The sequence below is a fragment of the Leguminivora glycinivorella genome, chromosome 26 (assembly GCF_023078275.1).
Source record: "Leguminivora glycinivorella isolate SPB_JAAS2020 chromosome 26, LegGlyc_1.1, whole genome shotgun sequence".
NCBI classification, from domain to species: domain Eukaryota; kingdom Metazoa; phylum Arthropoda; class Insecta; order Lepidoptera; family Tortricidae; genus Leguminivora; species Leguminivora glycinivorella.
This window is the reverse complement of record NC_062996.1, coordinates 8,048,630-8,073,704: the sequence shown is the minus strand read 5'-3', so window position 1 is coordinate 8,073,704 and position 25,075 is coordinate 8,048,630. Positions and strand designations below refer to the sequence as shown.

At 36.5% G+C, this 25,075-nt stretch overlaps 1 protein-coding gene and 1 non-coding gene across 2 annotated transcripts in view; both read right to left on the bottom strand.

Moving 5' to 3' along the window:
- The window catches only part of LOC125239966 (protein slit), a 298,636-nt gene that overhangs the window by 192,763 nt on the left and 80,798 nt on the right, over nucleotides 1-25,075 (bottom strand). The gene's annotated exons all lie outside the window — the stretch shown is intronic.
- Nucleotides 4,653-4,724, bottom strand: Trnat-ugu. Its single transcript has one exon. It is a non-coding gene; the product is annotated as a tRNA-Thr (tRNA).

Here is a 25,075-nt window from a genome sequence, read left to right as displayed (position 1 = left end):
GTTTAGTAAACTCAACGATAGAGGGCGTGAATAAAAATTATATGCTGTAGTGCAAGTTGTCCGCTAGATGTCACTGTTACCTCCGCAAACTGGCTAACGATTTCTTGTCGTAAAATGTATAAGTATTTTTTGATGTCCAAATTTTTCGCTAGAAGGATTTCAGCATTGGTCCCATAATAAATCTAAATTGATATTTAGAGGCAGAAAAATTCAATGTACTCTATGGTTGACGCCACGTGGCGATCGAATGTCTAGCTACTATACCACACCAGGGGCGGCTCACTCCGCGATTCTATAGCCGCGCTACAAGTAGGTACATGCTGGCGGCCGCGAGTTAGCGGCCCATTTAGTGGTGACGACCTTCGCTCGGCGCAATAAAATTCAATGTCGGCTGCTCGCGTGCGGTCCGTTTGTTAATGTAGGTAATCTTATTTTAATAGGCGGAATTTTGTGAACATCAAAGGAGTGAGTCTTCTGTACTTGTAGTATTATATTCTGTGACCACACCTCGGACAGTTGCGATCAAATAAATGAAAGAAGCGCGTTCCTACGCACACAGTCTAAGCTCATGTAGGCGAACGCGTACCGTGCTTGTATGAGTGAGATATGACAGGTCGACTGGTCGCGTTGACAGGCGGTAACTGTTAGGTTACCGAGCGGGTGGGCGGCGCTTTCAGCGGGAATCAGAGAGTGGCATACTGCGATAATACTCTTTATTATACTGTGACACAAGATAGGGAGAGCTTACGAAGCGTAAGAGATTGTGACGTTGGCTAGACACCCTGACCCTCAGACCCCAATGAGGGGTGACCGTTGCATGTGGCGGCATCTTTGCAATACACGGCAATTTAAAATAATGGATAAGTTCTAATTTATTTTCACCCCGTAGCGTAATGTCCATCTTATTAACACTGTGGTTATGTTACAATTACATTTCATGAAACTCATGCCACCGCCATCTTGAAAAAAAAATATCCAATAATGGGCCATTTTTTTCAAAGTTGTCCAGCCCATTTTTTTTTTGGATTTGGAAATTTTTATGTGGTTTCAACTCAGAACCGCGAGCTCTTTCTATTTTAATAGGAGAAAAAAAGTGTCCCAAGGTTTTTTCCGATTCCGTTACCATTTTTTCATACATTTTGTATGGCGGTAACGGAATGGAAGGTTCCAAAAAATGTATGGAAATCTTGGGACATTTTTTTCTCCTATCAGGTTCGAAAGAGCTCGCGATTCCGAGTAATAATCGCGTAAAAAATACCCATATTACAAAAAAAGTGGGGTGGACAACTTTGAAAAAAATGGCCCATATCATCTGAGGGCGAACGGGCACGCGCGTTTTGTACAAATTACATATTGATATACATCATTTACACCGTGCTTTGACTGATTTCCCATAAATTCGAGACGTCGTAAGTCGTAATTCATTGACAGAAGTTTTTTTTATTGTTTCGTTGTACTGTATGCAACACCTGACCCTCACATGTGTATACTCACCCTACTATATAAGCTGTCACTTACGTTATTTGATTCAATATAACTCTATACTCCGAGATAGTTGTTTCATTCAACGTCCCACATCACATCGTTTTAATACATAATGATGATGATGGCCTGGAGGAGGCCGCATCGGACCGGGAACAGTGGAAATCCTTCTTAAAAGCCCTATGCCCCTGATGAGGGACAGCAGGATAAAATCATCATCATTGATCATCATATTGAATTGACAAAAATAACCTTCAATACCAAAGATATGTTCAGTTTCAGTACCCATAAAAAAAATGAGAGAATCGATTAAAAAAAGACCTAAAAGACGACCAAATATGTATAAGTATTACGAAAGCTTTTTCGCCCAACCTGAGCTGAGACGCTTTCGCCCAATAAAAAAGTTCATAATGAAATCGCGCCCGAATCGCATAAAGTTTATATGAGATCACCCTTGAAAAGGTCAGTAAATGAAGTCAGAACTTTTAGGGGTTGTATACCTAAAGTTTGTTCAGTATAATATTCTATTCGGTAGGTACTTTAGTCGATGGGCACAAAATATATTCGACTAATCTAACTTAATAAAGCATGTGCTCCATTCCATCAAACATCAGATCAGTACCTGTACCGTAATCTCCATCAGAAACGCTCTCAATCGCCCCTCGATCCGCTACATTTGACCCCCAACGACGCACGGCGGGCTGAATGACTCGAAAAGAGGACATTCGCACTTTTTTCAGAAAATCATTTTTTGAAAAATGCTATCCGTAGAAAATTATATAAGTAACAATAAATGTGAAATACATTTTTTCGAAATAAGGCATATTGACAGCAGAAAAAAAATAAAGTCTTTTTTTTTTGTCTGGGACGAACGTAAACGAAAAAAGCGAAAATGTGTGGACTTTTTACTGGACTAAAAAAAACCAGCACCTGTATAAAAAAATCTGCTTATCGTTTCCTACTCTATAAAAGTATAAAAACAAAGTCATGAAAGGTAGAAGACGGGACCTCTAATAGTTTCTGAGAAACAAAATACCTATTTTTGGGTCCCATACAAAAAAACAGACTATTTTTTTTCTGCTGACAATATGCCTTATTTCGAAAAAATGTATTCCACATTTATTGTTCCTTATAGAATTCTATATCGGATAGCATTTTTCAAAAAATGATTTTCTGAAAATAGTGCGAATGTCATATTTTCGAGCCATTCAGGCCACCGTGCGACGTCACACGTGTGAGGGGTCTGATGACCATCGCATACCGCGTCAGTCGAATCACGCCGATCTGGCGCTAAAAGATTTATTAGAATACCTCTGCACGGGAAGCATGGTCGCGCGATAGACGATAAAATATCAGGCCGTCCCTATCGCACTTACAAATAGTGCGATAGGGACGGCCCGCTATTTTATCACTTATTGCGCGACCATAATTGCCTGCCTGGACACACTTTTTTAAGAAAAATCAGGAAACAGTCGCAGTTGCAGTCGCAGTTGACGACCGGTCTGGCCTAGCGTGTAGTGACCCTGCCTGCTACGCCGCGGTCCCGTGTTCGAATCCCGGTAAGGGCATTTATTTGTGTGATGAGCACAGATATTTGTTCCTGAGTCATGGATGTTTTCAATGTATATAAGTATTTGTATATTATATATATCGTTGTCTGAGTACCCACAACACAAGCCATTATGAGCTTACCGTGGGACTCAGTCAATCTGTGTAAGAATGTCCTATAATATTTATTTATTTATTTTATTATTATTTATTAGTTGCACCTAGTACTGAAGTAAGTAACTTACTATACTTAGGTTTAAAGACATTTATTTTCATAAAGATCACTGACATTTTTACATCTAATTTCATCGTCGCAACAACAACAGGACTATACTATAGTAAAAATGACTTATTTTGAGATAAACTGTAAAGAAAAAAAAATGCGACAGGTCAAATTTATCAGTACGTGACCACAATGTCTCCAGTCTTTGCATCAATTTGCCCTAAATTCTGCATCAGTCGTCCCTCCATTTGCTATATTTGACCCCCAACGACGCCACACGTGCGGACGATTTAGGGGTCTGACCATCACATACCGCATGACGCCATTGAGAAATTTATGTTCAAATACCTCTGCTATTTTAAAGTAGGTACCTATTGAGTTGGTGAATAAAATTATTCTGACTGACACTAGAAAAATGTTGAAGGTTAAGTTTGTTAAAACAGTTAATTAAGTCCCATTTACAACATTAAGTAGGTACCTAATGTACCTACGTGTAAAAATGTTGAAAAATGTTTTTTGCCATATTTGAGACTTCCCGACAGAGAATCAGCTGGGCCATTTTTTTTCAAAGTTGTCCACCCCACTTTTTTTGTAACATGGGTATTTTTTACGCGATTGATATTCAGAATCGCGAAGTCTTTCGATCCTGATAAGAGAAAATAAAAATGTCCCATGATTTCCATACATTTTTTCGAACTTTCCATTCCGTTACCGCCATAAAAATGTATGAAAAAATGGTAACGGAATGGGAAAAAAACCTTGAGACACTTTTTTCTCCTATTAGGATTGAAAGAGCTTGCGATTCTGAGTGGAAACCACATAAATATTTCCAAATCCAAAAAAGTGGGGTGGAAAACTTTGAAAAAAAAAAATGGCCCAGCTATGCTTCATCATATAAGTATTTATGCAATCACAACAATCTATTAAGTCTTAAACCTACACGGTGCAATATGAGGTGAAGCGAAAAATTGTAATTACGCATTTCTGAAGGCAAAATAAAGATAAAATGTTATATGACGTCAAGAAAATTTCGCAAACATTTTTTTTTTTTGATATATTTTCACAAATCGCAGGCTGCAAATCGTGATGGGTGGCGGAAGAAAGGGGAGGCCTTTGCCCAGCAGTGGGACATAATTGTAGGCTAGGAAAAAGAAAAAAAAATCACATAAAAAGTAAATGTTATTCGTAAAACTGGCACTTAAAATAAAATAAAAACTCTTTTCTAAAAAAAACTTTTTTGCAACGAGTCACTAGTTACTTTTTGATATCTATCAACGAGGATATATTATGTCCGATAACAACATCGTCGCCATCAAAACAGCGTTTTGTTCTGAGAATTAATAAGTAAGTAATTATAAATTGAAATAGATATCATACACGAAAAAAAACGACCCACAGGTGGCCGAACCGGGAATCGAACCCGGGTCTTCAGCTTACACGGCTAACGTCTTCACCACTAGACCACCCGCCCGCCTCTAGTGTTAGTAGTGTGACTACTTGGAAAAAAAGAGCAAATCAAAATATATTCAATAAAATAATTTGGTTTGTTCCCTAGTTGTGAGTAAGTAATTGTTCTAGCTCTGGAAGTAGGCGAAATCCAGAAAAGTTTATATGGCATTTTATTCTCCTAATATGATGAGGAATACGCTGTTAAAATTATTCGGTTTCCTCATGTTACACCGTGTAGAATGGGTGCGTATCGATCGATATAACGTTTTTTGATATATTTTTAGTCGCAATAACGATCATTTGATATAATTATTGAATCATATAGCAACAAATAATCTACTAACAAATTGTATAATTCTTATTTAATATAATGATCATGTTTTCGAATAACATGTATTATAGTGTAGAATAGGCCACAAATAGTATGGTAACAACCGAATAATCTTGAAATTAATGAAAATGCGACCGCTAATTATGCCGCCTAAATATTATGTAAAAATATTATCTGCGAAAGTACCATTCGTCTAGTAAACTATTTTGCTCATAAACATTATGCCAACATACGATTCCGAATTATAAAAATCTGCGAAATGATTAATGCCAAAGCATATTATGCGTTAGGTGTTTCTGCCAAATGTGACTTCTGCCAAGAATTATTATACGAATCAAATATATGCGAAAAAGTTTGTGCCAGACAATAGTGATCCCCACACGGCATTATCTATATTTGTTTATTTCCTCTTAGCCTGTGTGGTGACGGGTAAAGAATTTCACCACCCCCTTTCTTCCCGTGGGTGTCGTAGAAGGCGACTATGGGCTATGGGTTAAATTGTGGCGTAGGCGAGAGACTGGCAACCTGTCACTGCAATGTCACAGTTTCGTTTTCTTTCAACCCCTTATTTGCCAAGAGTGGCACTGAAGCTTTAGTAGTTTCATGTGTTCTGCCTACCCCTTTATGGGATACAGGCATAGCTGGGCATTAACTCGTTAATCCGTTAATCGTTAATTAACGAAGTTAACATTTCGATTAACGGATTAACTTTTAAGTTAACTTTAAAAAATGTTAACGGATTCGTTAACTTCCGTTAAATTTATCCTAGTCCGTTAATCGTTAATCTAGCATGGCAGGCGCCAGCGGCGCAGCGAAAAACACGTTGTGAACGCTGCTGAAAAAACCCGATGTCGATCGTTAAAAATACGAAATTATATATAAGCTATTATTGTTCTCTTCGCTTCGCTTTTTACCAACGTTGACTCAGTGAATCCTAGGTTTTTACCATGGCGATTGTGTCAGGGCCGCTAATTGGAGCACAATTTATGACCACATTCACTTCAAAACGATGTTTGTGAGGTACCTACTCTGGAAAACGTCCCACTTTGTCAGCATATTCATATAAATATACAAGTAAATTTCGCCTTAATGGTAAAAGTGGGACATTTTAATAAACACGCTTACATTTGTGAACATTTCGGGTTTTGCCCTATTGACATCAGGGATGTTTTGAGAGGCTTTGCTGTACTGAACAGTAACATAATACAATATAATGGATTATTGATGAAAGTAAAATTTAATTTTTATCACGTGTTAACGGATTATCGATTAACTTTAACTTCCGTTAAATTTGTCGAAATGTATCGCTTTAACGATTAACGAAGTTAACTTTTTTAGTAACGGATTAACGATTAACGAAGTTAACTATTTGATTAACGGTGCCCAGCTATGGATACAGGCGTGATTGTATGTATGAATGTATGTATGTATTTCCTCATAAAACAGTATGGTAATAACCGAGTAATCTTGAAATGAATGAAGATGTGACCGCGATGCCTCCACCTGTAGTTTTCGCATAAGTTGATTGTCCCCTCAATTTCGCCACGTTTGACCCCCAAGTCCCCCAACGAAGCCCCACACAACATGTGCTACGCAATGCGAGGGGAAGGTCTGGCCACGCGCTTCGCACGCGACAACTTTGCTATCCGATACTTTAATTATTTTTCAGTACAGATGGTGTTTTTTTTACGCACTAGTGCGAGAAGTGGTTCATTATATGCCAGGTCGAAACTTCGAAAGCTCATCTGTACTGAAAAACGTCGTTCGATACACGTGCGAAAAGGAAATTCGTAGCTCGTGTCAATTTAAAACACTCCCTTCGGTCGTGTTTTAATTTATCGCCACTCGTTTCGAACTTCCTTTTTTACGCACTTGTATCGTAATGTACTATTATGGTGTCCTACGTCATTAGTCTGTATTCTGTACCTATCTATCCATACTAATATTATAAATGGGAAAGAGTGTGTGTCTGTTTGTCCGTCTTTCACGGCAAAACGGAGCGACGAATTGACGTGATTTTTAGGTGGAAATAGTTGAAGGGATGGAGATGTCATGTGAGAAGCCGTGGGCAAAAGCTAGTATTTAAATAAATTTCAACAAAATCCACCCTCAAAAGGATCCTTAACCCATAAATGCATGACCTTGACAAAGATTTATTCAAATTTGAACTTTATAGAGTCAAAAAATTATGATGCATTTTATATACATCACTATGCATTAAAGGCTTTAAGCCACGAGGTAACGCCTAGGTACAATTTTTACTGAGAAAGTGCCGTCACATATAATATTTCAATTTCACAAGGCACCTTTCCAGATCTTATGAAATGTAGCAAAGTCATACCGCTTTTTAAATCGGGTGATTCGAGTGATATAACCAATTTCCGTCCCATATCAATACTTCCTGTACTAAGTAAAGTCTTTGAGAAGCTAACGTTAAATGATCTACTGGGACACTTCAACAGACATAGATTACTTACAAGCAAACAGTTCGGTTTCACAAGGGGCCGTTCCACGACCGATGCTGCTTCGGTACTCATTAAACATATATATAATTTTTGGGAAAATTCTTGTGATGCAATTGGCATATTTTGTGATCTTTCAAAAGCCTTTGATTGTGTGGACCATGGAACGCTCATTTTGAAATTAGAACACTATGGTTTGTCTATAAATGCCCTAAACTTTATGTCTTCTTACCTTAGCAATAGAACACAAACAGTAGTTGTTAACAAAACTCGCTCTAGCGGGACTGTAGTCCAATTAGGAGTGCCACAAGGCTCAATTTTAGGTCCATTCCTGTTTTTGGTTTATATAAATGATTTGCCATGTATAGTGAAAAACTTTTGTGAAATAGTACTTTTTGCTGATGATACATCACTGCTTTTTAATGTTGACCGAAAATCTACGGATTACAATGTAATTAATAGCACGTTAGCTGATGTACTGCAGTGGTTTACTGTCAACAATTTACTTCTTAATTCTAAGAAAACCAAATGTATTCGATTTTCTCTGCCGAATGTTAAACCAATCGATACAAAAATACTTTTGAATGATGAATGCTTAGAGATGGTAGATACAACACTGTTTCTTGGTTTAACATTGGACAAAAATCTACAATGGAGTCCTCATATAAAGAAACTAGCAAGCAAATTAAGTTCAGCCGCATACGCCGTTAGGAGAATCAGGCAACTGACTAATGTTGAGACAGCTCGCCTAGTGTATCATAGTTATTTTCACAGTGTAATGTCATACGGTATTCTGGTTTGGGGCAAAGCAGCTGACATACAGACTATCTTTGTATTACAAAAGAGAGCCATTCGTTCTATTTACAACTTAGGAACACGTGAATCAGTAAGAGAACTCTTCAAAGAAATTAATATCTTAACTGTAGCTTCCCAATACATTTATGATAGTATAATTTATGTTGTTAAGAATTTAGACTGTTTCACTAAGAATTCTGATATCCATAATTATAACACTAGAAACAATAATAAGCTTGCCATAAAGAAGTTTCGTGTCCGTAAAGTACAGAAGTCATTTGTTGGGCAATGCATTCATTTTTATAATAAGTTACCTGACACTGCTTTGAGATTACCCCTCCCAGCTCTTAAGAACTACTTAAAAAAATCATTGATGTTAAAGGCTTATTACAGAGTCGAGGACTATTTGACAGACAAACATGCATGGCCCGAACCAGAAACTACAAAAAACGAATAGCAATTAAAATAATTGTATTATGTATAGAGGACACAGTTCAGATAAGAAAGCACATCAAATATTTTATATTTTATGTTGTGTAGGTAAATTACATATTTAATGATATTGAGATTCATATTATCTTTCTCTTCTATGACAATTTGATATGTTTTCTCTGAAGAAGAACGACGTATTATTAAGCAATAATATAATTTATTGAAATTGATTTCCATAGAGTACCTAGTCTGTTCATATTCTTTGATGAATACTTTTGCATGTTAAATTGTATGTTGTTATTTAATGCATGTTAATTATAAGATGTAATGTTTTGAAAAGAAGTTGCCCGCCGAGTTTCTTGCCGGTCCCATAGTGGATACCCCCCTCCCAACTGAGGGGGGACTGAAATCTTCTCGAGGCTGAGGCGTAGGGTTAGAGCCGGCGTAGCTTTATTTGACGTTCATATGCGCATTGTAATATGCCTACTTGAAAAATAAATATTTCATTTTCATTTTTTCATTTCACAAGCCCCCACTCCGTAACTTTGATGCTCTATATCTTTGTATTTTTTCATTAATTAGAAAAAGCGAGAAATACGTGTTCAGTATTTTTGGATAATCTGAGTGACGGACTAAACAGAATGCTATTTTTTGTAGTCGTCATCCTTATTAAATTGGTAATTCACAAGTCAATGAAAATATGCGTCCGGGGCCCGTTTCTCGAAAGGTACAAGCCTTGTATTACAAGTGTGTTTCCATGACAACCCATACGAATTGACAGTTCGCGCACTTGTAATACAAGGCTTGTACCTTTCGAGAAACGGGCCCGTGACGCCATGTTTACAACTGATGTAATTGAACCCTTTGTTCGCTTATCCGCCATCTTTCATGATTGGAAGGGGTTTGGCGAGTGCTGACAGGGTTAATTTACCGTTTGTGGTAGCCATAGTGTTCAAATAGATAAAATTGGTAATCCTGTGACTGTAGACCTTAAAAATCACTTACCTATAAGTACTACTTTCATTAAAAACTGCGGGGTTTGGCGAGTGCTGACTGCTGACAGGGTTAATTTACCGTTTGTGGTAATCATAGTGTTCAAATAGATAAAATTAGTAATCCTGTGACTGTAGACCTTAAAAATCACTTACCTATAAGTACTACTTTCATTAAAAACTGCGGGGTTTGGCGAGTGCTGACTGCTGACAGGGTTAATTTACCGTTTGTGGTAGCCATAGTGTTCAAATAGATAAAATTAGTAATCCTGTGACTGTAGACCTTAAAAATCACTTACCTATAAGTACTACTTTCATTAAAAACTGCGGGGTTTGGCGAGTGCTGACTGCTGACAGGGTTAATTTACCGTTTGTGGTAGCCATAGTGTTCATTCAAATAGATAAAATTAGTAATCCTGTGACTGTAGACCTTAAAAATCACTTATACCTATAAGTACTACTTTCATTAAAAACTGCTCACAAAATCAGTTAAAGGCACTGGTCCTCCAAAACCGAGTAAGCGTGGAGCCACAGTATAATAAAGAGTACGATCGTACAGTATGGCCACTCCCGCTCCCCGCAGGAAGTGCCGCTCACCCCCTCTCGGTTACCTCACAGTTACCGACTGTCAAAAACGCGAACCGTCGACCTGTCATATCTCACTCACACAAGCATGGTACGCGTTCACCTACACGAGCTCATCAGGGACCGTCCCCACTCAGGCGTCTCGTGTCTCGCGGCGAGGAACGAACGTCTCCGCCACGCCGCCTGAATGTAATTCAAAAAACGTCTTCTGAATGCGTCTTATGAGTGTGGATGGTCCCTCAGAATGTGTGCTAGGAACGCGCCTCTTTCATAGAGGTATATTTGATCGCCAGTGCCCGAGATGCGGCGGAGCTATCGACGACAGATATGAACAAAAAATTTACGATCCTGTGTAAATTAAAGAAAGAGCGAAGGAGTTCATCAGTACAGTTCATCTCTCGGCGACAAACTAGAACGGTATTTTTTTTACATTTTCCTTAAAAAAACTTTTTTTTTCCACAACAGTAAAATTATAAAACATATTTTTTTTAAGTACGTTCAGTATGAGCTTTTTCTAACGATATCCCACTTGACCTAGTGACTATACATTTACAATTTGCCCCCCTTTCATTTTGGCCATTTTCAACAATTAAAATTATTAAATAAAAAAAATATATACTTTCTATTTGTAAAAGTTTACAATGTTTATAACTATTCCAAATTTCAAGTTGATAGCATTAGTAGTTCTCGAGATATTTAGTAATGTGACAGACGGACAAACAGAGGGACAGAGTCGCACCATAATGGTTCCTGTTGTTCCTTTTTGGTTCGGACTTTTTGGTTGGTTCGGAACCCTAAAAATTGGCATGATTAGCACATCGTAACTGGTGAATTTGCAATATGACTTGGAACTCCGGTTGCCGTTTAAGGGTCCCATTGACCTAAGTGGTGGAAAACGTCTCTGGCCTGGTTGAAGTCTTAGTGGCTCCGTTGGCAGAGCGCTGGGTATCGATCCAGAGGCTGTGAGTTCAAGTCTCACCCAAGACAGACATTTTCTAGTTTTAAATATAATAAAGACAATACCTATTGTGTAGGGTATTGGGTTCGAGTCCGGAGTATGCAATAGTAGCAGTCCCCGGGGGCACATAATAAAGAGCAAATGCAAATATGCGAGGGGCGCACTGTGACGGAACGCGGCTAGGGCTGAACAAAATATAAATGATTAAAGAAAAAAAAAAGATAAAACATCTGATATTGCTAAACGTTTTGAGATTAAATAACCTAAGATGTCAACATTTTTTTAAGACACACACGGGTCGAATGCGATAAAATAACATTATTACCTTTTACCCAACGTTTCGGCCAAGTTGCACTAGCCGTGTCGCGGAAGACTGACGTCCCAGCGAAATGTCAATGGAGATTTAAGCAACACCAAACTACTCGATATTCGTTTTTATAAATGTTCGGGGTAGAGAAATAAAATTTAATTGATCTACCCATATTAACCTAACAAATTGGGTAAAAGGTAATAATGTTATTTTATCGCGTTCGACCCGTGTGTGTCTTAAAAAATGTGTAAAAAACGCTAAAATGTCAAGTCAGAACAAAACAATTCCCTAAAAATGTTGCTTCATTTTTACTGTGCTAAAATACGTATACTAATATGGATAAATTTTAACAATGAAATTAAATTTGTAAAAAAAAAATTGTAATAATTATGTGCTATGCAAATAAAGAACTATTGAACTATTAACGCATCAAACGGGAATTTAAAAAAAAATGGTAAACGAAACTGCACAATCGCCGCAGTTACAAGTGAGTTTTTTGACTTGTGAATACCATGATTAAGTATAATTTTATGTCATGACTGTGATGAAATGTTTTTAAAGTCACTCATGGGAAGCGATAAAAAATAAAAAAAGGCGATAAATTAACATTATTTTACTTTTTTACACCGACATTTCGGCCAGGTCGCAACCGTGCCTGATTTTAAAAATGTGTACAACACACATAATTTAAAGTGCGATAAAATAGTACCTATTTTATTAAAACCCTTCCGTATCGAGCGGGGCTTTAAAAACCGCAGCAGTGGCAACCCTACCCTCATAGTAGAAATGCATGTTCGACACATAATCCCATCTTGTTAAATTAAGTGGGGGCAGCCCTGGGCAGGGGCTCAACGTTGATCTTAAAATGTTTCTATGGTTCGCTGGAAGAGAGTATTAGGGGAAAAGATCGGTAACTTGAAGTTAGGTTTAATTGTTATAAATTATTTTTAATTAGATTGTAACTATTTTTAGTATTTACTGATCTAAATATGGCATATTTTTATATTTACCCGACTACGGCAACGCAAAAAAAGAGTTAATATGTATTTTATATATCAATCAGTTATTTAATTTAATAAAATCTGTCAAGCAAGAAAAGCGGCAGATTTAAAAAAAATCGCGCGAAAATGTATGCCCCCAAAAAAAAATTTAATTTCGCGCCTTTTCTTTTAACCAACTTGTGACTAACTATATATTGTATTAAATATACTTACCTACCAAAGAGAATGGATGATACTGAAGTTTTTCGTAAAAGTACAAATTTTAGTTATGTTGTATTTACTTCCCAAGGTCAAATTAAGCGCCATGAGTAAGGCTACATTTATTATTAAAAAAAACAATATCAACCAAAGATATGGCGCCATGTAAACGAGAAAAAAAAAACTTCTTTGTGGTTTACGTTTTTTCATAGACTTCAATCATCTAATACGAAGTTTTATTATCTTTGATATACTCGGTCAAACAAGTCTGTCAGTAAATAAGAACAAAGAAAACTATATGCATCCTTTTCTTTAGGGTGCTAGAGAAAAGGATACATATAGTTTTCATTGTTCTTATTTACTGACAGACTTGTTTGACCGAGTATAATTTAAACAAAACGAAGGTGCAACTAGGGAACAAATCAAATTATTTTATTGAATATTTTTCGATTTGTTCTTTTTTCAAGAAGTCACACTACTATATATAAATTATAAATTTAAATAGATATCATACACGAAAGAAAAAACGACAAGGCCCACTGGTGGCCGAGCCGGGAATCGAACCCGGGTCTTCAGCTTACGCGGCTAACGTCTTCACCACTACGCGGCGCGCGGGCGGGTGGTCTAGTGGTGAAGACGTTAGCCGCGTAAGCTGAAGACCCGGGTTCGATTCCCGGCTCGGCCACCAGTGGGCCTTGTCGTTTTTTCTTTCGTGTATGATATCTATTTAAATTTATAAAACGAAGATGATTTAGCTAACCAAAATCACTCACTAACAGACATAATGAGCGCTAATCGAATTAACAACACTTTGATTAGCGTAAACGTCTTTCTCATGAGCCGTGGGAACAAAGCTTGTCCTTTGCTATCGTATAGCTCTGTCTCTTTCACTATCTCTTTAAGACCTGTTTAGCTGGTGTTTGTATTAAGTATATAACATTCATACAGGTTTAACTGGGTGCGCCAAAGTTCATATAAAATTGTTATATAGATTATTGGTAGTCCGAAAATGTTTCTCATACAATTTTACATTATAACGATCATTATTTATAACAATTTTATGTTAATAACTATCGTAACTTCGAATGACTTATGCTCATAATGTCATTCATCATAAATACGTTTTATACTAATGTTTATGTTTATATACTTATTGATCATAACGATTGCGAGTAATATAATTGATCGTTATATTATTGTTAATAGAACAGACATCACATGTGACAGTCCAGTTAGGTGCGACGACGAGCGTAGCGAGGAGGAGCGTGTTAGGTTGACCGTGAGCGAACCAGAAACGAATTTTTAATGTAAATTGTATATGTCACTGTAAAAGCTACAAGCGCGCTTCTATAAATGGCACAAGTTTTTCATAGAACTTCCCCAAAACTTTTTAAATAATTTTATGATGAATGATTTTCTTAAACACAAAATTATGAATGTTATTAAATATTTGTATAGAATTTATGATTAAAAATTTTCGACTAAATGATTATTATGAACAGTGATAGTAGTACTATTGATAATAATGAAACAAAATTATGATAAGTAAAATTATGAGAAATGATCATTCGGAGCACAAATCGGTATAAACAATAATTTTATGACAAATAATTTTATATGAGCCAATATGGACCCGGTTTAACTAGATTTGTATTTAAATGTTCACTTATAAAATATCAAACTGATTTACAATTAGAGGTATAGTACCTGTGCTCGATACGCTAATATCATATACAAAACACCCTTCGGTCGCATATCTTGGCAATGACTTAATATTTAAAGTGACATCTACTGGTACACTGTCAAGCACTAGTACGTACTCTTACTGTATAAATAACGTTAGAAAGAGACAAAAATTAGCCTATATCACTCTCCATCCCTTCAACTATCTCCACTTAAAAAATCTCGACAATTCCTCGCTCCGTTTTGCCGTGAAGGACGGACAAACAGACACACGTTTTCCCTTTTATAATATTATTATGGATATTGGATAGTCAGTTTTTCACTTATGTGCGAAATGTCATTTGATATTAGCCAGTCGCTTTTCGGTGAAGGAAAACATCGTGAGGAAACCGGACTAATTCCAATAAGGTCTAGTTACCCTTCGGGTTGGAAGGTCAGATGGCAGTCGCTTTCGTAAAAACTAGTGCCTACGCCAAATCTTGGGATTAGTTGGCAAAGCGGACCCTAGGCTTCCATGTGCCGTGGCAAATGCCGGGATAACGCAAGGAGGATGATGATTGGATAGTCAGTTCAGTAGTCACTTTAGATGTTTATTTAACATGCCAAACAAAACGATAAAGTTCATAAAAATATTTGTACATTACACACCACTGTGCCAGAATGGGTGATGAAATTCAAACCCCATTTTTCCATCAACACCATCTTCAGAACTATTTCAGTTTTTAAAGTAAATAAGGGAGAGTTGGAAATAAACTGTGGACGCGCCAAAAACAACACTTTGTAAAAAGTTCGGTTGTCTATGGTAAAAATAAACTTTGAACTGAGAGTGATATCTTCATTTATTTTTTCCAGGCTTTAGTTTGCAACGAGCGAAACTTTACCGATCATATGAAATATAACCACAAAATTAAATTCATTATACGCGATTTAATCCGTTTCCATAGTTTTATTTCATGAGTAACTATCGCGGTAACCGAAGACAATATTATATAACCACAAAATTAAAATTTTGAAAAAAAAAAACCCGACCGCGACACAGTGGACCGATTTTTACGAAACATGGCTAAGAACTCTCCCGACTAACTCAGCTTTCAAACAAAAATAAAATTAAATCGAAATCGGTTCATCCATTCGGGAGCTACGATGCCACAGACAGACCCACACACAGACAGACAGACAAACAGATAGACAGACAAACACGTCAAACTTATAACACCCCGTCGTTTTTGCGTTGGGGGTGGAACTGTGGACGTGTGGACAAACGATACATGTTATGACTTAAAATTTTGTGGGAACCTAAAGAGATCCGTCTAACCACCGTGTTTGATGCAATGAGGAGGCACACTCAAAGGTTATGACAGATGGCGCCACCCTATTAGTCCATTGCAATTGCATTGCATACAATACAACATACAATCACGCCTGTATCCCATGAAGGGATAGGCAGAGCATATGAAACTACTCAATTTCAATGCCACTCTTGGCAAATAAGGGGTTGACAGAAAACAAAACTGTGACATTGCAGTGACAGGTTGCCAGCCTCTCGCCTACGCCACAATTTAACCCATATCCCACAGTCGCTTCTACGACACCCACGGGAAGAAAGGGGGTGGTGAAATTCTTAACCCGTCACCACACGGGCACGTCACGTGTTCTTTATCTGTGCAATTGCATTGCACAGATAAAGAACACGTGAGAGCAAGAGGATGATATGGTTTTTCTCTCTCACACATATGAATGACAGTGACATGCCTAGACACTTGCACAGGCGCCGCCTGGCGGGATAAAACGTCAGTGTACCTCCTCATTGGCCCCCAGAGTGATAATAGTTATTTGTTATACAAGGGTGCAAAGTTGTATTTTAACGCCGAGTGTGGAATTGAAAAACGAGCAAGTGAAAGGATTCTATAGTTGAACTACGAGCGAAGCGAGTGGTTCGAGAATAGAAACCTGAACTTGCGAGTTTTTTAACACACGAGAAGTAAAATACATTTGCACCCGAGTGTAACACAAAACTTTTCCCCTCACTATAGCGAGGAAAGTACAACGCAAAAAGCGCGTTTATCACTGCTTCCAGTAGTTCCACAGATGGTAAATCATCGTGATCACTAGATTTACTCACTTTTATCAATTTTAAAGCAGAAAAAATTATTACATTCAAGGTCAAATTACTTTATCCACTAGTGGATAAAATGCGTTTTTACCCGCTGGTATTAAAGGACAAAAGACGTGTTTCCGAGCTAGTAAGGGGAAAAATAGATATCCACACCGTACCACAACGTACAGTACTTGGCTAGGGACCCTGTTCAATAAAAGTTGACTCACCCACTGTCCAAGCTCTCAATTTGTAGTACCTTGTGTGGCCATCGCGTTTTTTCGTGTTTATGGTCGGACCATAAACGGACCAGATAGAGTCATAAACAAGTTTGAGGATAAGGAGAGCGGTTCTGATGTTACGATTTGTGATTGTTTTGATCTTGTTCGTTTAAGGGTGAAGTCACATCTATCAGCATTGAGCCGCATTTTTAACCCCCGACGCAAAAACGATGGGGTGTCATAAGTTTGACGTGTCTGTCTGTCTGTGGCATCGTAGCTCCCCAACGGATGAACCTATTTAGATTTAGTTTTTTTTTTGTCTGAAAGCTGAGTTAGTCGGGAGTGTTCTTAGCCATGTTTCATGAAAATCGGTCTACTATGTCGCGCCCCCGACCGCGACAAAGTTCAAACCACAAACTTAAAATTTTGAAAAAACCCCCGACCGCTACATAGTGGACCGATTTTCATGAAACATAGCTAACACTCCCGACTAACTCAGCTTTCAGACAAAAAAAAACTAAATCTAAATCGGTTCATCCGTTCGGGAGCTACGATGCCACAGACAGACAGACAAACAGACAGACAGACAAATGGACAGACAGATACGTCAAACTTATAACACCCCGTCGTTTTTGCGTCGGGGGTTAAAAAAGTCGTGACAAAACACGATATAGGTACCATAACAAACCGTAGATTCGGAATTGGCCTCTAGTCCATCTTATTAGTATTACTTATTCATTTTGTTCGATAGCACACGAGGCTGCCATTTACGGAATATGGATCTTGGACAATGGACCTATCAGGACCATTGGGTAGGTAAAGTTTTTTGAAGATAGGCAAATAATATATTTTTTAATACAGTTGCTCAAAAAGTGCCCGTTTTTTGGCTGTTTAGCGTGCGGTTGGTTTTTACGCACTAGTGCGTAAAAAGTATGCGTTCCATTTTACAACTACTTACCGAGTTGTTTTAATATTTGTCTAGTATACTAAGACGGAATAAAACTATAAACATAGTATTAAGGCATTAATATTTATGTAATTGTTTACTTTTAGTCATATTAAACATAATTTATAAAATGGTTTATACTTTGAAAAAATACGTCACAATTACCCTTCGGGTTGGAAGGTCAGATCGCAGTCACTTTCGTAAAACTAGTGCCTACGCTCACGACAATATCTCTTTCGTAGCTATCTATCTCTATGCGAAATTTATATGCGAAAAAGGTTCTGCAAGACAATATAGTGAACCACCTCTATCCCTCTTGCATAATGTCTTAATGGCGCGACAGAGCCAGACTACATTTCTGCGGCGATTTTTTTTTAATACCACGTCGGTGGCAAACAGGTATACGGCCCGCCTGATGGAAAGCGGTCACCGCAACCTATGAACGCCCGCAATTCAAGGGGGCCGTGCGCGTTGCCGACCCATTAGAAACTTGTACACTCCTTTTCTGAAGGACCCCATACTGTAGTTCATCGGGAATACCTCGACAGGGAGCTCATTCCACAGCCGGAGCGTTCGTGGGAGGAAATTCCTCTGAAACCGTACGGTGCGCGACCATTTAGGTGGCGTTTCGTTTCGCGTTTCGGTGGCGTTTCGTTTCGCAGAAATGCCATTCGGCTACGGAACCAGGCCCCGTAGCCGAATGGCATTTCTCCGACGCCAAACGAAAGCGATACGCCGCTGGCTCTGTCGCGCCAATACGCAAGCGCGATAGAGATAGATATCTACTAGCGCTTCGTTTCGTAAGCGTTTCGTGAGGGATTGTGCCATTCGGCTAGCCACCCTGTTGCTGTCCTTGTTGTTTGTAGATATTCCTATTCAGCTTGATGCATAAATACGTACCTGTAAAAGAAAAATAAATATTAGTAGAGCGTCTTTAGTCTATCATACCATAGAGGAATAAATAAGAAAAAAAAATCATTTATTTCCATAATTCAACGAATATGTATATTCATGACTTATAATGTTCAATTTCGTACTGAATTTACCATTCATGTGCAAAAATATACTAATGGACTAAGTCATAACTTATTCAAACATAAATTAATATGAACAGTTATATTTTACAATATAGTGTCATGGTACTTACACCAAAAACGAACAATTTATGACCCGAATATAATTTAACAATAATGACTTATGTTTTATAACACGGGTCGTAGCATAAAACAACGAATAAAATATCATTTTGCAATAATCATTCAAGTCTCATAGTGGGTAACTATGTCATTTTTTGCGTTTTGCAAGAATGAGTCAAGTGTAAAAAAATCGTTGAGTCAACCCTCATAACACATTATTGTAATTTAAATATGTCTTCTGCCAATTACTACAGTAAGTTAAGGTTCTTGACACATTAATGCAAAACAGGCAACACACGATATAGGATTTGTGTTAACCTATTTTTTTACTTTTGGGATAGTAAAAATTTTCAAAATGAAAAGGTCATTTTTGCAAATAGAAGTTTAAAAATCCAGCTATAACATGGCATTAAAATCTCATTTTTTTAGTTTTTGTGGGTTGACACATTATTGCTTATCACCATCCATATAATTGTAAACAAGTTACAATTAGAGGTAAAATAAACTTAAACTTTACTAAACATAATATTAGTATACTATGATTACTCCTCCTGTGTGGTGACGGGTTAAGAATTTCACCACCCCTTTTCTTCCCGTGGGTGTCGTAGAAGGCGACTATGGGATATGGGGTAAATTGTGGCGTAGGCGAGAGGCTGGCAACCTGTCACTACAATGTCACAGGTCACAGTTTCGTTTTTTTGCAACCCCTTATTTGCCAAGAGTGGCACTGAAGCTTTAGTAGTTTCATGTGCTCTGCCTACCCCTTTATGGGATACAGGCGTGATTGTATGTATGTATGTATGATTATTTTGTGAAAGAGTTGTAACTGTGAATGCAAGTTATTTGTGTGTGACATCTAGCATCAACCACGCGTCAATCACACGTCAAATAGCGTAAATCATCAGTACCAATACTCGACACTAGGTGTCAACAGTGTCGTGTCTGCCAAAAATGTAATACTAAAACAGTTTACAACTTATATTACAAGCAGAAGGAATTGAAAACAGAGTACTGATTAATACTATTGTAATATTAGCTAAAAATTGTTGAGCATTACACTTTTTGTTCGTCGCGACATCTGTTGACAGCAGTACTGATAATTTACGCTAGTTGACGCATGATTGACGCTAGATGTCACTAGTAATAACTTGCATTGACTGATGCATAGAACTAAAACACATTCCTTAAGTAGTAGGATACCCCCGTTACCAGCCCGGGTCTGGGGCCTGCTCCCAGGACCCCACCACCGCCCATCCATGGTCTTGCTAAACCTAAAAAAAAAAAAAAAAAAAAAAAAAAAAAAAAAAAAAAAAAAAAAAAAACTAATAGCCCCCCATTTAGATTCATTGCGCTGGGTCTCGACGCTCTCAGAAGCCTCCTTCTAGTATTTACAGAATACGTTCTTTACACAATACACCTTGTGCACGACGGTCACAAAAGGATTACCGACCCTTTCTATTGTTCGATCTGGACTCGGCGCTAGACCATTGTTACCCTACCCAGCTACCTGGCAGTGTCATGCACACCTTTTCCTTGTGTCTCATACTGATAGGTATTTTATAATTAATTTTTAGTATAACTTTGTGATCATATGGATTGCGATTCTAACCTAACCTAACCTAATTAAAATACCTAACTTTTCCATTCGTAACCTAACCAAATTTAATTAAAACCTACTCTTAGTTAACCTAAGTAGTCTAGACTTACCTTTATGAAACCTAACTGAGTTTCACCTACTTTTATTTTTATTTCTATAAATGTAGGTATTTATGAAATGTATTATAATTACGTTTTAACTTAAGAACTTCTGAGTTACATTTAAGTTTATCCAAATACCTAAACTTAACGATCCTATCTAGCGTATCTTTCTTTTTCTCGAATATTTATGATATCTTATACCTATTTCTATCATACATCTCTTTGTTGTATTACCAAATTTGTACATATGATTAATAAGTCAATTTTTGATTACGTCTTAATAAAAGTTAATTTCCCATCTTATCAAACTTTTTTTTTTTTTTACATATATTTCAATGTTTTGTATCTGAATAAACCTCGGTAATTTTGTGAAGTTGCGTTTTTGCTTAATTGCTTTATTTATTGTACCTTCTTTGAATAATTTACTTACCTATGTCTATTATTATTTTTTATGACTTGTGTATTGTTTAAGAGAATGCATACTTTCAATAAACTTGTTAAGACGTGAGAAACTGAGAACCGGTTAAAACATGTTTAAGGCTAATTCTATGTGAATAAAAATGTCTTTTGTGCATTTTTAAAGATAATATATATTTATTGTTTCCGTTTATTTGAATAATTCGGGTTTTAGGTAAAGAGATCCTTCGACGAACATGTCAAGGCATGATACTTTGTATTCATATTTAACAAAGCATTAACTGGTGTAAACATGTTTTAGACTAACGCACCGGTAATTCTTGTGACTTGAATTTTTTATTGTAACAACTTAGTTGCTTTATTATAGATGTTTATTGTATTGTAAAATGACAAAAAGTTTATTGTTTGCGTTCAGGTATAAGATGAACTGGTTGAAACAAGATTTATGGTACGTTCCCCTGCTCTCTACCATATTACGAGTATAAAAGCCAAAGAGAGTCGAGGCTGAATAAGTATTCCTGTAGAGGCAGCCTTCTGTACCAGAGCTCCTTGTATCTAGTGTGGTATATAGAGAAGTGGAGTGTGCGTTTAAAAGTGAAGTGTTTATAGACAGATCCAACAATGGACGTGAGTATGTTTTTCTTTTTAAATTACTGTAACCCATATTGCCTTTTTATAATATTGTTTCGTCTAGTGTTCTTTGTATTTAATTAATAGAATTGTTAATAGTGTTTAAAATATTGTCTTTCATTGTTTCAGTTCTCTGAAAATACTTTCAAGAACTATTACTACCCGGAAAATCAGGGTGATTCAACCGATGAGGAAGGTACAGCTGGTTTCAAAGTTAAGCAAGCCCTCGCAAAGAAACGTCCTGGAAATAATATTGACAGCTTCTTTGAACGACCTAAAAAGCAGTGTAAAACCTTGAAACGGTCTTCGAATGTAAGCAAAAGTTCGCCAGAAGGCGTGGCTAATTTATCATCTGGACAAGATGATGGGGCGTATTCATCTCACTTAATTAAAATAGAGATATATGATATGCAAACAATCAAAAACATCCCACCCACGGAACACTGGAAGCACGCGGACGTCAGACTGAAGTATTTTGCGTTGGAAGACGACTTGGAATTACAAAATACGCGAAATATTGTATATAATATTACAAAACAATTAGCTTCTAAGGACACATGTGTAAAATATTTTATAGATAATAAGAAACAGTGATAAATATAATTTTTAACGATAGCAGTAGGATAGTGTTAAAGTGTTTCACATTTCTTATCTTTCCTTTTTATGATTTAAGTAAATTTCCTTGTAAGATATTCTTTTGCATTGTTTCACATTAAAAATGACGAAAAGTGTTAAGTCGGTCCACTACATTTGTTAATATGTAATAACCCTCTTTGTTTTATAAAATGTATACTCTTTATTGAATTACTTAACGCAGAAACTCAATGTGGGGAGGCGGCCTCGTTTGACAATGGATTCTCTGAACTGTGATGTTTATGATGCGGAACTTATAAGACTCTGTGAAGTAATCGAACTAGATGAAGAGTTATATGAAGCCGCCCGACTTGTGAGCCAATGTCACGGAGAGACGTAAGTTATTTTCACTTAAAATATTCATGTTCCTGCATGTTCAAACCATTTAACGAATACCTGCTTCATGTTGAGTTTTAACTTGTTATGACCGGATCTTGTTTCTACTTGTAGCGATTATTCCATTACCTGCTGAACAATAGGATAGTTTTTTAACGAGGCGATACTTGATCTTATTGTTACGTTGATGGTAAGGTGGGAGAGCCCACATATATAAACGGGGTATCTGAGATTGTTATCATTCAGTGTTTTACCACCGTGCTTCAATAATTGTAATACTTATTTGTGACGTTCATTTCCAAAATGGTTTTTACTTACTATCATATTGGTCCCACTTTACCTCGTGACAAGATTGCACAATTAAGTAAAGAATTTATTTTAAAATGTTTCCATAACAGTATAAGGCTCTGGTACACAGAAAATAAGTTACCTTCTACATTAGTGGAAGATTTTGATATTAAACCATACTTTACACCATGTAGTGGTCATTATATCAACGATTCCAAGAAGAAAACTGTATCTGAAGATGTAATTGACGGTGTTTTAATGATGCAAGCCTATTGTCAGCAGTGTCGAAAAGATTTGAGTTAGTATAAATGAAGTAACATTTAAATATTTTTAATTATATCTCGCATCAGAGTATTTATAAATGTATATGTTTTCGTTGTTTTAGATCTTCTCAAATAGGAGGTGGATTGAAAAGGTCGGCTACAGTTTTAGAGACAGAAGAAGAAGAAGTATCTGTTAAGAAAAGTCGCCTAGCTGTTGAGCCTACATCATCAACGTCATCTAAACCAACCCCTTCTGTCATTGTAAGTACAAATAATAATGCTGAAATTGAATGTTCTGTATGTAAAAAGTTAGTGTCTAAAAGATATTTTAAAAATCATTTAAACAGTAATCTTCATAAAAATAATGTTATAAGATCTGACTTAGAATGGATTGATGTTCAATTAATTGAGAATGCGTTTAAGAATAGGGTGGCCACTTATAGAATACTACTTAATGAAAAAGTTTACCAACCTTTTACACCTGAAACTATTTTACAAAAGAATAGAGATAAAATCTTTGCATTATTGGATCGTTCCCTTGGTAATCATTTTGCATTGAAAGTTAACTTTATTCTAAATGCCGATTTTACACAAGAGAGCAAACAAATCAATAATACTTTTGATTTCCAACTATGTAACAATATTATTGATACTAGTAGCGACAAGGATGAAATTTTCGAGTCCGTGGTTAAGGATATATTAACAAAATTATCTAACTTTGAAAGAAAAGACAGTGGGTGGGGTTTAGTAAAATTTAACTATCTAGATGTTAATGTTAACAAATTTAATCCGTTGCGCGGTTCTTCTTATATTGAGTTACCACGAGATATTCAAAATAAAAAAGCAGTTATTAATGTAAAAAATAGTGATCAAGAATGTTTTAGATGGGCAGTATTGTCAGGATTATACCCCCCAACAAACCATCGTTCAAACTGTACTAAATCGTATATTGTTCATAAAAATAAATTGAATTTTAGAGATTTAACTTTTCCAATAAAATTGGGGGATATTCCAAAATTTGAAAATTATAATAATATGAGCATAAACGTTTTTGGAATTGAATACAATTCTCAAAATAAAAAACATGATATAGTAGGGCCATTGCATTTAACAAAGTGTAGAAAAGATATCCATTTGAACTTATTGTATATATCCAAAAATAGTAACGGACATTATTGCTTTATCAAAAACTTATCTAGATTAGTATCTAAGCAATTATCAAATACACAGCATGCTGTTCATATTTGCGATGGATGCTTATCCAACTTCACAACTCATGAAAATTTAATGAAACATCAAAGAAACGATTGTTTCCATGTTTGCACACATTTACCTTCAGAACAAGATAAAAAGAAAAACTGGTTCAATGAAAACGTTCCCACCAATGAAGTTACCTTCGATAATTACGAACGTAAATTAAGGGTGCCTTTTGTTGTTTATGCTGATTTTGAAGCCTTTTTAAACCCAATAGCAACACAGTCAAATAACCCTACAACATCTTCTACTACAAATATTCAAAAACATGAGGTATATAGTTTTGGATATTATATTAAGTGTTCTTATAATGATAAATTGTCTGTGTATAGAACATACAAAGGTAAAGATTGCACCCAGGTATTTATGAAGTACATAGAAAAAGATTTAAAAAGCATTTGTAAGAGGAATACTTTCGGAAAAACTCCATTGCCTTTATCCACTGAAAATAATAAACATATTGCTCAGAGTAGGACATGTTACATTTGTGATAGAAATTTAAATAGTGATTCTATCATTTCCTACAATTTCCATACTGGTCTTTACGAAGGCGTAGCACATACATTTTGTTCTGAAAAATACAAAGCACCTCAATTTATACCTGTATTTTTTCATAATTTGAGTAACTATGATAGTCATTTCATAGTACATGGACTTGGTTTGGTGGAAGGGGACATTGAATTGATTCCACAGAACAAAGAAAAATACA